This window comes from Nomascus leucogenys, chromosome 12 (assembly GCF_006542625.1).
Source record: "Nomascus leucogenys isolate Asia chromosome 12, Asia_NLE_v1, whole genome shotgun sequence".
Classification (NCBI taxonomy): domain Eukaryota; kingdom Metazoa; phylum Chordata; class Mammalia; order Primates; family Hylobatidae; genus Nomascus; species Nomascus leucogenys.
Window position 1 is genome coordinate 92,628,776 of NC_044392.1, and position 16,814 is coordinate 92,645,589.

The 16,814-nt window shown below is 37.6% G+C and overlaps 1 protein-coding gene and 1 pseudogene across 1 annotated transcript in view; one reads left to right on the top strand and one right to left on the bottom strand.

Annotated features, from left to right (window-relative positions):
- Window positions 1-4,083, top strand: part of LOC100596390 — a 76,962-nt pseudogene extending 72,879 nt beyond the window's left edge.
- Window positions 1-16,814, bottom strand: part of ADGRL2 (adhesion G protein-coupled receptor L2) — a 693,508-nt gene that overhangs the window by 397,225 nt on the left and 279,469 nt on the right. The gene's annotated exons all lie outside the window — the stretch shown is intronic.

Consider the following 16,814-nt stretch of genomic DNA (forward strand, 5'->3'; position numbering starts at 1 on the left):
TCTTTGCTTAGTTGCACATGTGCCCTTAATGGTACAGTCCTATTACAGGCTGGACATCTTAAGTACAAACACTTATCTATGCTCCAGAACAGTCACCAGCATGTCTGATTTTGAAAATAGCATCACACATTACTGTCTTAAAGTTAGCAGAAAAATAAACGCTCAAGTGCAAACTAAAAAGGCATGTAAACACAAGTTGTTTTAATACAGTTTCTCTTGTAAAGGCAATTTGATACACATACTTCTTTGGAACAAAAATAATAGACATCAATAATGCATGGGCTACACATTTAATTTGCTTTGTAGAAGTAAACAAACATGCCCTGTATTTTTCATACGGAGTCTCAAAACTTGGGAAACATAGTTGGAACTTTTAAAATGTGTAATTTTAGATTACATCTGATAAGCCTGCGTTTGTATCCCTGTCTCTGATATCACCTAAATGGACATCACTTAAGTTTAATGAGCCTCGGTTTTCTCATCTGAAAAATGGAGACGGCAATCCTTAGCTGCTTCATAGGGCCAATGTGTGATTAACAATAGATGATGATGAATTTTTTTTAAAAAATAAAACTATGGAAAGATGAATTATTATGTTGATTTTAACTAATAATGATTAAACCCAATGAAATTCTAATTCCATTATCACTGGAATTATTCTTCATCCAAGAAGAAAGTTGGAATTTCATTCATCTACCATGAAAATCTTTCTCAGACAACATTTACACATTCCTTTTGCTTGAGGAGACTGTTGAATAGGTGGGGTAAAGGAGGTACTCACTTTTACCTTCTACTTCCAGGAACTGTACCACGTTATAGATATCTTAGAGTACACAGGGGCCAGGGCTGATAGTGCTGTTTCTTACTTGTTGGATTAAATTCAGCAAGCATTTATTGGGCTCCAACCATGTTCCAGGCCCTTATTCACCACAGTCAAATGGATGAGTGTACTAAGGGCTCACTACACATAGAAAAATGATTTTCCTGTGTAGGTATCCTTTTCCCAAAAATATGAGTGTTGGGGTGTGGTGAGGACAGAAAGGCATACTTGGGAAAATGAGGTTCAGGCATTGGTTGCCTAAGATCTTTGGACAAACAGACATTCGACTTATTGTAGAAGTTGTAGGATAATGCCCTGTTGCAGAACAAAGGCTTCAGTGGCCTTTGCTAAAATGTAAGGTCCACTCTGCTGATTAGATAGAATCACTGAACCTTATGCTACCCTGTATATACAATGGAATCCATAAGCACCCTCCCAAGAGGGTAGGCATTTAGATGAGATCTTTAAGACTTAGGTATTGTGTACCATGAATGAACATGAAAGGCTCGTGGCATAAATAGCCATTCATTCTGTCAACAACATTAATTGAAAACTCAGGGGTGCTTAAAGCCCCATTCTGGTTTATTGAGTAAGCCACAAGAATACCTTCACATCTGTATGCAAATATTTCACAACTGTGAAACTGAGGCGTGAGTGCCACTGATGTGAAGAGGCTGTTTAGCGATAACATACACATCAGCTGGGACTTTTCCACATAATGTTTGCCTGACCACTTGTGTGTCATAATTTTCTGCAATATACATGTCCTTTAAACGTGTTATGGCACTCGTAAATACAAAAATTTGTTCCAGTGTTCTCAGCAAAATACCACCAATTGGACTGAAAACCTTGGCAATGTATATTGGCAGAGTATTAGCATGTTTGCTATGTAAAGGTCCGTATATTGATATTTCTTTGCATTCTATAAAAGCTTCAGGTTTTGAATAATTTTATTATATGTACAGGGTGAACAAATCTCAATTATTGTAAGACCTTTAGAAAGAATATTTTTTTCCACACTTAATATATTTTCTCTTATCTATTCTCTTTCCTAACCTACACTTTGAGAACAAGAAATGACATCTATTTTACTCTATCAAGGAATCTATCCAAACAGCCAAAGACCTAAGTCCCTTCATGGTCTTGCCAATATTAGCTGCATAACTCTAGTTGGATAAATTGCTTAACCTTGTTGAGTTTGGCTAACCGAGACCATTCTGCCCCACCCGTCATTCACCTCTGCACCTTGAAAGCTGCTTACTCTGAACATCTGTGACTCTGGGAGTGCGGACTTTTTTCTGGCTCTGAGAATATGCTCAGTTTACCAAAAAAAATGCAAACCAGAAGTACACTACAGTTGTTACCTCTGGAGGCAGACTTCAACCAAAGATAGGTGGAGAGTTGGTAGATAAATATTCCAGCTTCTTTACCCCTTAATTAAGCTAACACTGGGCTGCATTGTGTACCAGTTTTCATAGCTCCCCAGCAGGACTGAACTGCCATATTGGAAACCACCTTGAAAACACATCTTCTATTGGCTTTCTTCCCTTCTGACTCATTCCACATTCCCTATCAATGTTTCTGGGGATCAGCTCAAGTAAAATACAAACAGTCACTGACTTCCAGTGGTTTGACTTAAGATTTTAGAACCTTTTGATGGGTTTATTGGGGGTATGAAATGCATTTCTGACTTATAACATTTTCAGCTTAAGATGGGTTTATCCGGATGTAACCCCATTGTAAGTGGAGGAACAATGGGATTTGCATTTGAATCTCTGTCTTACATTTCTGGGGTAACCCAGTTAAGGTATTTAATTTTCTCATGTGTAAAATGAAAACAATAATGCCTGTTCTACCTATCCACATGATTATTATGAGGATCAAATGAGATAATATATGTACACATGCTTTGAAAATTGTGAAACACTAAATAAATTCACATTTTTATCATTACTGCTGTTGCTATCGTGTTTTTTAAAATTTAATTCAAACATGTAAAATATTAGCAAATATATTTTTTCTTTATTTTTTCATATGCATTTTCTGCCTTTGTACAAAGAATTATATTTGTAGCAAATATAATTCATTGGTGGTAAGCTAAAGAGAGAAAATATCTGAAAGTAATATGTAAGATAGGAAGTTATTGACAAAGAGTAGAGAATCAGTATCACAGGATGAAGAGAACTTTTTAACTACTACTATAACACCACCCAACACCCACATAACCCTCTCCCCCAAATGACAGATGTCAAAGGCAAAGGATTAGAAAAGAGACGACTGGCTTTTCCCTATTGTTATATACTTTTCTCAGGAAGAATATCTTTCCATCTTTTCTTTGTTTGAAAGGTGCCTTTTCATTATCTTATAAATTCACAGGGCAGGGACTGTGCTTAAATCCTTATTTTGTAGACTTCTTTAAAAATTTAATCATGTTATTCAAATATTCAAAAAGATAAGGCAAAACCATCTTACTAACCAAAGACAGACAGATGGGGGACAGACAGATGGAAGAGTTCAAGAAGCAGCAGTTGTACATAGCCGTGTCCACTCATCACCCAAAAGCCAAGACAAATACTAAGGCAGAAAGCTGGAGACTACTTAATCCTGTGTGTTACCTCTCAAAAGCAAATGTGTGGGGAATTTTTCAGGAAAAAAAATTTGTTGTGCCAAAAGTTTCTGTTGCTTGATACATTTTAATTACCTCATTCAGAAACTTGTCCAAAAAAGAAAAAGTAAAATCCAGGGATTCTGGAAATAAAAATTCATAAATTAAGATCCTAGTTTCCCTCTTGGAGGAAGACACGGTCGTAGGTGGTGCGGAGCCCTCATCTGCCCGCTCCTTCTCCTGACTCATCGCTGTTCGCTCTTGCCAAGGCATAAGTCGGTCAGGGAGCTGAGCAGCAGCCGTGGCTTTTAAGGATACAGGAAAAACACCCTTGGAGCCAGAGGTGACAATTCACTAAATTCGAATCGCTCTAATGAGCTGCAATGTAAAAATCTCTGGAGAAGGTGTGAGCTGACTTGATCAGAGGAGGAAAGGAAAAGAATCTCATAGTGAAAGGACCAGTTCGAATGCCTACCAAGAGTTTGAGAATCACTACAAGAAAAAATCCTTGTGGTGAAGGTTCTAAGACATGGGATCATTTTGGGATGAGACTCCACAAGCGACTCATTGACTTGTACAGTCCTTTTGAGATTGTTAAGCAGATGACTTCAGTATTGAGCCAGGAGTTGAAGTGGAAGCCACCATTGCGGATGCTTAAGTCAACTATTTTAATAAATTGATTACCAGTTGTTAAAAAAAAAAAAAGAAGATCCTAGTTCCCACTGTGATGGCATTAGGAGGTGGGACTTTCGGTATGTGACTAGGTCATGAGGGTAGAGGCCTCATGAATGGGAAAAGTGCTCTTATAAAAGAGGCCCCAGAGAGCTCCCTCACCCCTTCTGCCCTGTGAGGACAAGGAGAAGACAGCTGCCTATGAACCAGGAAGCAGCCCTCACCAGACGCTGAATCTGCTGGTGCCTTGCTCTTGGACTTCTCAGCTTCCAGAACTGTTAGATATAAGTTTCTGTTGCTTATAAGCCACCTAGTCGATAGCATTCTGTTATAGCAGCCCAAATGGACTAGGATACTCAGATATAGAACTATTATTTAATAGCCCAAAGAGCTAAGCAAATGCTAAGGCAATACATTCATATTGCAGGCTCATGTAATTATTTATATCTTGCCAAACTAAGTAAGTTTTATTAATGGAATGAAGAGCTTGGCACTTCAGTTTTTGTGACATTGTAATTTTCTTAAATGTTAATCAATTTTGACCACATTTGCCCCAGTACTGAATATACTTAGGTGCAAATTTAGTTTTAGCATGTGGTTGACTGCCATGTTGAAATAATGATCTTTGGTAATTGTTAATGATTTTAATGAAGTTGAGTACATTCATAGCAGTTTTAGGAATGCCACTGCACAGAAATCTGTCATTACAGTCACAACTTACATCCTGCAAAAATACTCTTGAGATGTAAAAACAGGCACATTGTTCACAATCTTTCCATTCTTTAAATGTTATTACTCCCATGTTTACTGGGAAGGTACAGTTAAGAATTGTCCTCTAAATTTGTTCCCTCAAAGGCTTTTGTTTGTCTTCATTTATATATTGACTGACTTTCTTTGTAATCCTTGGTTCATAAAAAGTATTGCATTTCTCAATTTTAAACTGGATTCAGGAGGTTACTTCCCATCCCCCACCCCTTTGCTCCTGTAATACTTAGCTGGTGCTGCTAGCATAGCACATGTCACACTCTATTATAGATAGCTGTAGAGGTGTCTGTCACCTCCATTAGACTAGGAGTTCCCTGAAGGCAGTAACCACCATTTCATTTTTGCCTTCTTAGCACCTGTCAGTTCCTGACATCTAGTCAGTGCTCAGTAAGTGTTTGGTGATTGAATCAAATAGACACAATGCAGTGTGTTTATATTAAATGTGTTTGCTGCTTCACTTTACACCAGTTACTACTTATTCTATTATACTTATATTCTTATAAAAGGATACATTTTAAAACCAGAAAGGCACAATCACATTTGGATTGAAAATGATTTACTTTTTCAATGTAATTGTTTTTCAAAAGCTGTTTGCTGTCCAATGGCTTATCAATTTTTAAATATTTTCTTTCTGAAAGGTAGGATTTCAAAAGATTTCTAATTTTTAAATGGATTTTTACATTGTCAAGAAGACACATAATAGGTGAGACCAATCTTTCACCTGCTAAGTGTGAGAATTCTAACTACGTTATGATTTGTTCAATTCAAGCCACTGATTTTAAATAGGAAAAGGAATGGAATAAATGTTTTTAAAAATCCCAACTGTTGAAAAGTTCTGTAATATAATCTAAAATAAATATACTAACTTAACTTTTCCTTATAATAAGGAAACTGGTAGTTTCAAAAACCATCTGCAGGATAAATATTTATGGAGCAGAATGACAACTTGACTTATCCAAAGCACTGGCATGCATTTTCTTAGTTAATGTTTGATGAAGCATTTCCACTTTGAATTCTTCAGTGAACTAAAAGAGGAGTTTCATTAACTATTTTTGAAAGATAATGAGGCCATGATCCCTTTCCAGATGTTTCACTTGTCAAATAATTGTGATCTTTCTTCCAAATCTCCATGGTTGCTTGATTCCTATTTTCTTGTTTATTGAGCAGTGATTTATAAAGATGAAGAGAAGCAGAAGTGCCAGGCAGATGATGGGGATCAGATATATTTCATCTGTTTCCAACGTACAAAATCTTGTACTCTGCATTATTATACATTCAAAAGTATATTTATAAATCTAATAATTGGAAGCTTATACTCTCCTGAGCCAGTGTATATAAACATACAATAAACAATATTCTTTATGTGTTTCTACATACATACATAGTTGTCTATCCATGTGCAGAAACATATAGAAGCCTCTATTTTTGAACTCTCTGAAGCTTCTTGCTTGTGGTCAGCCATGCCAACAAACTTCGCATAATTTAGGCATCATTTTACCTTACAAAAAATTGGAGCCTCTTTAGATTCATTACTAAAGGATAATCATCTCAGATGTGGATAGAGATACTCTTTTTTAATGGTTTTTGCTTAGAAGCATAGGTACACTTTTAACTGTTTGTCTACAAAAGGAACTCAAGAATATGGCTTTTTGCAGAATTTTCCTTGCAGTCTAGGAAAGAGACTTGAAATTTGCTGATTGTAGACTATTCTAATTATATTTTCAAATATTTCAAAGTATAGGAACAAGAGGTAATAGGGCCCAAAACCCAAATTAAGGTACACTGAAAAAGCTACATTTAAAGAAGATAGTAGATAAGTGAGTGATCACAAATAACGGAACATCAACAATAACCAAGCCGATGCTCAGTGTACACTATGCACTAAATACTATTGTAAACGCTTCACGTATTAGTTCATTTTTGCCCACAGTGATCTCATGAGGTAGATACTAGCATTAACCCCAGTTTACAGATTAGGAAACTGAGGAGGCACAGAAATTTAAATATCTTACCCAAGTTTACAGCTCTAGTAAGGGATACCGTGGGATAGAAACGGAAGCAGCTGGTCTCTAGGGTGACTGTTATTACACTATTTAATAGTGAGCACCAGGTGATATGAGAACTTTGAGCTATTTGTGTTTTATCCTGCTACTGCACATGTTTCTTGTAATTGCTCCCCAAACTGTCATTCCATTCTGTTCACTTTGACTATGTTAGTTCTAGTTTTGACAAATGGGCTAAGAAAAGTGATAACACCTATCAAATACAAAACCAAAATGAACAGGAATTATTTTGCATCCTTTTGGCATTATTAATATTCTTTGTATTTTGACCATCCTATTTCTATTCCTTAGAAATTAATGAAAATGCTTCTAGGCCATAAACAGAAATGTAATTGGGGTAAATGGGTTGTCCCAAAGAAGGAATAGGAAAGTACCCATACCCAGCTACTTCCCTTCCCTGAGAAGGGAAATTGCTTTACTTGGGCCATTCCCCCACCCAGGCAGCCAACAGCCAATACATTACTGATATAAGGAATATGAAAGCTTTTCTTTCCCTGCCTGCACCCCCTTCCCCATGCCTACACCCCCTTCCCCACACCTACACACATACTATAAGGGTGAATTGACCTCTGGTGTTCCAGAGCTTCCTGTAGGACCAAGCTCTCACAGTTTTCAGCTGAACATACTTCTTGCTTAGCTTTCTTCCTTTGCCCTCTCCTTCCTTCCCCTTTTCTGAAAGTACTCCCTCAATAAATCAGTTTTATAAGAATCGTTTTCTTAGTTTCTGCTTTTAGAGATCCCAAGTCAAGTTGAATGATACTGGAAGGGTCCTAAGAAGCAGAGACTAAGCTGAGATTCGGGAGGTGGATGGCAATAAGGCTTTTATCACTGGTGGTAGATGCATTATTGTTAGTCCCTGGCATCATATAGCAGGGTGATTGTTAAAATCAGGGGTCAGCAAACTATGGCTGTAGGCCAAACCCAACTCACTTCTTTTTGTAAATAACATTTTATTGGAACACATTCATTTAACAATTTTTAGACAGAATTGAGTATTTGAGACAGAGACCATATGATCTCAAAGCCTAAAACATTTACCATCTGGTTCTTTCCAGAAAACATTTGCCTACCTCTGGCTAAAATTTTCACCCATGACAGCAAACTGGGTTGAGATATAGGTAGAAGAGGATGCAGTAGCTGATGCAATGTCTCTGGCTTTGAGAGGTATGGGGAAATTGGAACTCTAAAGATATGGCTAATTGTTGCTAAATATCACTGACGCATTGAAGAGATAAAATAACAGGGTGTATTAGATATCGATTGATTTGTCACAGATTATTACAAGTTAGGCAGCTTAAAACAACACACACTTATTATCTCCATGTTCTCATGGGTCAGGAGTCCAGGGATGTCTTAGTTAAGTCCTCTGCTTTAGAGTATTTTACAAGGCTGCTATCTGGGTACTATCTAAGGCTAGGGTGTCACCAGAAGGCTCAACTGGGGAAGTATCCACTTTCAAGCTTATGTGATTGTTGACAGGATTCAGCTCCTTGTGAACTATTCGCTGAAGGCCATCTTCAGCTTCTTGCCACATGGGGCACTCCAATAGGGCAGATTAATTGATCAAAGCCAGCAAGAGAGGGATTCTGGTAGCAAGAAGGAAGTGACAATCTTATGTAGCTTAATAATGGAAGTGATGTCCCATCACTTTTGTCATATTCTGTTGGTTAAAACTAAGTCACAAAGCCAGCCCATATTTAAGGGAGTGGATTACACAATGTCATGAATACTACAAGGCAAGGCTCATTGGAAGCCATCTTAGAGTCTGCTTAATACACAGACTCAGTTCTATTATTTGGCATTTAAAGCAAAATGTGAGAGTCAGAAAACCTCATTAGCATCATTTAAAGAGACATTCTTCCCTTGTAGCTAGAAAACAGACAGATTTGGAGATCAGACTCATGGCTCATTTGCAGAAGTGGAAGAACTTTAAAGGAGGCTAAATTCTCAGCCTAGGCAAGCTTCCTGTGCAAATTTAGGGCTCTGAAAAAAAGGAGTAGTAGCCTGAAGTTTGGGATAGGGATATCTGAGGAGATGAGCACCTGACAACTACATTGTCCCCTGAACATGTGTGGCTCACAGAAATGGCTGGTAAGCCCCCTTTTCTCTTGTTGGAAGAGAAAGCTTTCTTCATGAAGACTATGACAAGGTCTCAAATGAGGTAGGTGCCTTATAAGACAATCCTCAGATCTGCCTGTACTTTCCCTCATGGAAGTCAGACTGATAATTTGGGCCACATTTCAGCATGACCCAGCTAGAGAATCGATGGCCTGCTAAGAAAGGAAATGAGTTACACACTCCATGTGATATCTAGGACTTGACTGTATGTATGCTCAAAGAGTATGCCTGGGAGTGGATCCTGAGGGTTCTGGCATAATATAAAGCTATGTAATGGACAGTTTTCTCATATGGGGTTGTTCTGTTGTAACACAGGATTTAATACCTAGCAGAGTCTTATATGAAAAGTAATGTAAGACCGGGATAGCTCTTGGTAGCTTGGAAAAAGTAATGAGTCACATGAAATGAAGTAGAGATCCTGGCATTATAGTAATAGATTGTGGAGAAAGAAATAAACCAATAAAAAAACTGAGCATGCAAAAATGGGTTCATTATGGAAGATTGAAATATCCATATCTGACTATGTTCCTTAGGAGAGCTTGGAGGACACGCTGTTTATTAACATGATGAGGAATTTACTGATCAGAGAGATTCCAACATTGTGGAGAAGCACAGTCCTTCTTAAACCAGGGATAGAAGGACATATGGTTAAAAGACGGGTCCATTGTAGCAAGGGGGATGGTAGGATTCCTGATTAACAGGGGCCACAGGGAAGCACTTAATTGTCAGAAGCAAAGTGAGTGCAGTCACCACAATGGGAAACTGGGTTGAAATGGCTGCTGTGTGGTTGGGGGTGGGAACTGTCCTAAGGTATCCATGGAAATGGTTACTATGTGAAAGGGCAAGATAGATGAGTCACCAACAAGGGTATTGGTTCATACACATAATCAAAAGAGATAGAAAATAATGAGCAAAAGGCTGAGATCAGACGTCTCAATGGAAAGTCATAATTTCTTGCCTTGTCTTCATACCTGAGTGAGTTCTCTTACCCAGAAACTATTGACTGAAGGAGATGCTAGGTCTCCATGAGACAGGAACTGCAACATTATAGTAAGTGTGTGACTCCTCAGTTCTTTCCCAAAAGGGCCAAGAGTATTTACTCAGAAAACTGTACACTGGAACAAAGGGAATGCTCAGATCTTTTTAGGATTGGTAGATACAAGATATGAGTTGATGCTGACAGCACCATCACGGGCCGCTTGTTAGAGTATGGGCATGTAAGTGTCAAGAAATAAATGGAGTTCTGATCTAGACTTATTTCACAGTGGGTCTACTGGGTTTACACACTCATTTAATGATCATTTTTCTAGTCCTCGAATGTATAATTGGCAATAGCCAGTTAGAGGTTGATGAATTCTCCCATTGTTTTCTTGACCAACTATTGTACTATCAAAGTGGAAGTCTTTGAAACTATCCTCTATGGTCAAGTTAGTAAATCAAAACCAGTTATCACATCTTGAGGAAAATTTAACAGACTAGTGCAATAAATAAATAAATACTACTCTCAAAATAGATAGTCTCAAAAATTTAAAGGATACATAGGTGAAGATCCTCTATCTGCACATAGCTGAGCAATCTAGACCATACACAAATTAGATGGATCATGGAATTCTGAGCAGAGTACTGCCAACTGGACCAAGTTGTAGTTTCAACCACAGCTGTTACGCTGCATGTGATATATTTACTTGGGCAAGTTAACCAGATACAAGATATGTGGTTATTGTTCTGGCAAATGTGTTATTTTTAATACCCATTAGGGAGGGGGGATCAGAAGCAGCTTGCATTCATATGGATTAATAACAAGAGTCATGATCTTGTCCCAGGGTTATGTGAGTTCTCCAGCTTGGTCCAAATATAGTCTGTAGGGATTGGAACTGTATAGACATTCTACAGGGCATCATCTTTGTGGACCATATGGATAAAATCATGTTAATTGGACCAAGGAACTCACTTTATAGAAAAGGAGGTATGGCAATGGGCACATGCTCGTGGAGTTCACTGGTCCTACCACACTCTGGCCCAGTTATAGCACCAGCTTAGAGATGGCATCCTATGGGGTAAGTATTATCTTTTGGAGTATAACGTGCACTTTAAAGCAACAGATACTATATGGTTCTCTGTCCTCGATGATTAGAATACATGAGTACAGGAATCAAAGAGTAAAAATAAGAACTCCACTCAACCATCACTCTCAGGGACCCATTCCTGCAACTTCAGGTTTTGGGAGTCTAGAGGTCCTAAGTCCCACAGGAGGGAAACTTCCACCTAGGGGATCTAGGAAAAGTTTCAGTAAACTTAAAGCTATGGCTATTGCCAGATTACTTTGAGCTCCTTATGCCAATAGACTAGCTGGCACAAAAAGTTGCTGTATTGGCAGGATAAATGACCTGATTATCATGAGGAGGCAGAAATGCTGCTACATGTTAGAGACAGGGAGCAATGTGTTTGTCGCTCAAGTGATCTGTTGAGCCGCATCTTGGTATTCCCATGTCTTGTTTAACTGTAACAGGCAAGTTCAGCAACCATAACCAGATTAGGGCCTGGTAATCAGGTGCTTAGACTCCTAAGTTAGGAGAATGTGGCTTTTGCCTTCAGGCAATCCATCTAGACCTGCAGAAGTACTCGCCCATAAGGAGGAACATCTGGAAGAGTGATGAAGGGGTAGATGATGATTATGTTATGGGCTTGGGACACACTGCAGCAGTGGAAGCTACAGTTTGTTTTACTGATCTTTATCTTATACAGGAGCCCAGGACATGTGACTAACCAGAATACTGAAGCTGTTGTGCCTGAATGGAGTAAACTAAATGTTAGAAGCAAGTGGTTCTGAGCAGTGCAAGGGGTGGCCTGCAGTGGCTGCTGTTGGCATCCTTCTTGTTCCCCAGCGGCTGTAAGTGTTTTTGGCTGCTAACAGCTCATAGCTCTCTCCTTCCCAAAGATTAGCCCTCAGCTGAACCAAGCTAACTTACCTGAGAATTATCCTCCCTGGGGATAAGAGGAGCTAACTCTGTGGTACAATATATGCTCCAGAGCTCCCCAAAGGAGCAAGCTCAGCTAAGGCCAGTTTTCAACCTTCTTAGCTACCTTCTTCCCTGCTTCTGCCTATTCTGCTCCTCGTTTCCTTCTTCCCGAGAGCACTCCCTTTGTAAATCATTTTCAGAACAACTTTACTCTCGGGCCCTGCTTCTAGGGATTCTGACTTAGGCACCCATCTTCTACTATTAACTATACTGGAAACATATTTTTTCTACCCATATCACTCTGACCCAAACCTGATAGTATGCACGTGAAAGGTTGTATGTATTGAGGTTGCCAGTTTTGTTTTATTTTTAATTATACCTCCTAAACCTAAAATCCCTCCTTAATTTATTATCATAGCAAAGGCTCACATTTTTAATTCTCAACCTCTCTATAACTCATAAAAACGATTCTATTCTTGTCATTCTCCAAGCCTTCCTCTATACTAATGCCAGCTATTTTTTAAAACACGATTCTTATCATGTTACTCCCCTGCTTAAACATTTTGGTGACTTTCCACTGCTTCCTGGATGAAGTCCCTACTCTTTAGCATAACATACAAGGCTTTGTTTATTGGGTTGCAATTTGGAGCTGAATTATGATAGACTCTTCCTCCTACCACACAGCCTGTATACCATATGCTATAGTCATACTCAACAACTTCTTCTTCCCTGAATAAGACACGCTTTGGTTTGAATCTACATTATTTTTTCTGCCTGGAATGGCCACTTCTTCCTTTTCTGCTTGATGAATACCTACTTATACTTGAAGATGCAGCTTAATTTATTAACTTTTTTGTGAAATTATTATTCACCAATCCAGTACCTCTTTCCAAACTCAAAGAAGTGTTAACAACTCCCTTCTTTGTCTTCTCATAGCACTAAGTACACACCTGTATTATGACGTTTGTCATATTCTTTGTTACTGTTTATTAACACGTTTTTCACCTCCACACAACTTTGAATGTTCTAAGAATCATGTGATTTGTCTTTGTACATCTACTATCTCTCATATGGCTTAGCATCGTTCTTAAATAATGTATATTAATTGAAGGAAGAACTTGTCTTGTTCTTAGATAGCTTCGCAGCCTGACAAGTTGATTGGTTCTGTCCTTGCTCCTGTCTTCAGTCATTTTCCTCTTGTCGGCGATTTTGAAACTGAAGAGTCTCTGGACAGCTGTCTGTTCACCTAAGTCTAATGACACTCCACAGCGTCAGTCCATCATTGCTTGAATTATATAACTTTCCCTCTATGCACTCAAATACATTCATGCTCCCTGTGATTTGTAACAAAGGAGGGTTAAGAAATAAACTTTTAGCTTGGTGACATAAATGCAAGCTAACGTTTTCTCTCTCCTTGAAGATGGTAGGAAGTAAGGAGAAAGTGAGAGAAAATTGCTTGACAAGTAAATAAATCCGCACCTCCTTCATAACTTCTTCTCTGTGCTGTACTCACTCTGAATGCCAATTTAATTGGTCAGTTTTTCTGCTTCATCTAGACTTACATATAAGCAGAAAGTGATGCTTTTTACATTTTTAGCTTTTTCTAAATAAAATTATTTCTTTACATTTTTGAGGGGCTGGGTTGTGAATCTCACCTAAGGGAGTTCAAATAAACATATTTTTTCAACCCCAGTATATTATTAAAAGTTGTATTAGTGATCCTTGATTAAACTAGAAGGTAAAAACGACAATACAAAGGCCCTGCATTATAGCAAACCCAATGGTTAATGTGGCATAAAACATGGTTATGAGACTCTGGCCTGATAATATTCATTTTTTTTTTTCCTCCAGCCACATTCTCAGCCTCAGCTCCTTCATCACCCTCTGACTTCAAAGGAATCTCTGCATGAAGAGGGAGGGCGTACAATAGAAGAATTGGCCCGATTATCCCCTTCTGTTTGGAAATGGGTGAAGATTACAGATATGTTTTACTTCTTCCTGTGCTTTGGACTATATAATGTCAATTACCTCAAGCAAAACCCCCTACCCTGGCTAATATATAGATTTGGATTATACCAAAATTGCCTAAAATTGGAAACAAGGCATTAATAATAATCTGTAATGGTGTAACATAATAGAATACATGTTTATTTTCATTGGCTTTAGCTGGTATTAAAAAAAGGTAAATTAGTTTAGAGATTTAAATTGTATATTTATTATTTCCTGACCTTTTTGCTCATCCTCCACCACTTTATATTATGAATGAAGTAATTAAAAAGGGTCCACTTATTTTTTGTTCTGCTATAGCACATTTTTGCCCCCTTAAATGTGTTTGTGTGTATGTGAATGTGTGTGTGTGTGTGTGTGTGTTGTGTGCATTGATTATTTTAACCAAAGTGTGAAAATGAAGTTGTAATGCTAAAGGCCAAAGAAATGAATTAAACTGACCTGTTAATTAAAAGACCGTGCTTGAAGTATTAACCAGGAACCACTGTTGGACTTTTCAACCTCAACCCAAAATGAGAAGGCAAGCACAATAATCCCACATCACCTCTGGAAATGATGTCAGGAAATGTTTTCTCAGAGTCAGCTACTGGTCAAGACTTACATCAAGTTAAACAAAATAATGAAGGATCAGGGATTCTAGAAGGGCCAAAAGTTCGAACAGGAGACCTTTAGCCCCTTTGCCTGCAATGCATAATAATACTTCCTGTTTGTTTGATATGTCCTTGCCATACTCTGAAAGAACAAACACTTATAACTTCCATATTAGGGACTAAGTCTTCTGTCCCCACCCTTCCTGTTTAGGATTATTTTCCACAGAAGTGAATCAATGCAGTTTGAACTACAGAATGAATGTGACAACAAGAACAAAAACCCCAAATAGACCAATCTACCCAAAGCCATGTCTTATTAAACTTCCAGAATTTGGGAGTGTCCATACTATGAAATAATCACATATATATGAAATAATCACATATATATATGAATTTAACTAAGGTTGGCTTGAAGTTTAAAATGTCTTTAATAAAAACTCCACTTTCCTTATGTGAGTCTAGATAGATCATACAGTTTAAGATTCACCAACAAAAGCTTGTGGCAATACAATAGTGGGAGGCTTGACTTCCAAAAACAGCTCTTTCCTTTTAGCTATTTCTGCCCACAAATACAGATGATTGCAGGTAAGTAACATGTAAGTATTTTTATCATTACTAAAAGAGTTTGGACATATATAAAATATACAGGAATTTTAAAATTATTTGATTGTTGTGTTAAGCCTCCAGCTTTAGTGGCTTGTCATTAATTTCAGCCAGCGCTTAGGCTTTACTTCCTAATGCCCCAAGAAAATAGAGCAAGAAACTTGAACACAAACGTTTCCACCAGGTAACTCTAGAGTTTATAAGCAGCAATGAATGACATTTCCTCAGGAAAATCTTAGAAGTTATCACTGTTGCCCTTTTTATTAATCCATGTTTAACCTGAAGCTAGAAACTACGTCCCCTTTATTTCCGTCTCCAGAATTTGTATTACCAACTGTGCTATGTTGAAGTTTATATGACAGGCCATTTCAACACTTTTGTTTAGTTAAATAGCAGTGCATCACTTTTAAAGAAAAGCACGATTGCCAAAAAATATAAACAGCCCTAACTTTGATTAATATAAATATTTTAAAACCAGAACATTCTGTTACATCTTACAAAAACAATTCAGATGTAGCTGATGGGAAAGAAAAAGTGCTTTCGTACATTAGACAAATCCAACAAAATACAGCTGCAGACCAAATTTTAAGTAAATATGAATTGTTTGTCTTTTCAAAGGGCTATGGTATTTACTTAAATGGAGTTATTTTAGAGTACTTTATGTTTCATTAGTAAAAATGAAAGTTTTAAAGATAGTTTTATTTTTGAGGTATCCCATTTAAGTTCCAAGTCCTCTAATTTAAAAATACCATTAAAATTACTCCCCCTGCCCAGTGAGGGTTATTTGCTAATAAGCCACTGGACAAGAGATGTGTGAAGTGAATAGATGAAGAAAAACGTTGACAGCAAAAGGGAGGTCTAGGGGGTGAAGTTAGTTTATTAGGCCCTGTTTGTCACAAATGGCCCTGCTGCACATATAAAAGCAAATCCCTCTACCTTAGAAGATTAATTCTGAAGGAGGCACTCTTAGGTCAAAGTATACATAAGCGTGTGCCTAATCTCAGAGAAATCAGGCTATTTTCTCACAGCAATTAAGCAGAGGTCTGGGGTTTCACCCACAGTGTATTTAAACACAGGATACAATTAAACCCCAACGTATTAATATCTTTGCTCTGCAAAATTACCCAGGAAATAGATTTTGCCCTCTTTCAAATGAAAAGCAAGTCAAGAGAATAACTTGATTCTTAGCTAAGTTGCTTGAAATAAGACTATCGTAATTTCTTCTAATTGCAAATGTCTTATAGACAGAGGTAGTTCTTACTTTACAATAGGGTAAGAGTTATAAGCTTTCTAGTTCCTTTAATCTAAATAGCAAAACTTAGAAGTGTGCTTGAAAACGTATTGTTTTCAAACTGTAATTAAAATTCTGACACAACATACGTAAAAAATCAATTCATTATAAAAATCTGAGAACTCCCTATTTACCACCAACAAAATATCTTCAGTGGGGAGAAGCTTTGCAACCAACGTGAAGAGTAAAAAAAGTAAATGTAAATCTTAAGCAGTCAAGTGTTTGGAAGGGATTGCTTTCTATAGTTTTTCTTCAAGTTATTTTATTCATATAGCATCTCAAAGAGTGAACCTTCTAGGGAAAATTATAGCCAGTTTAAA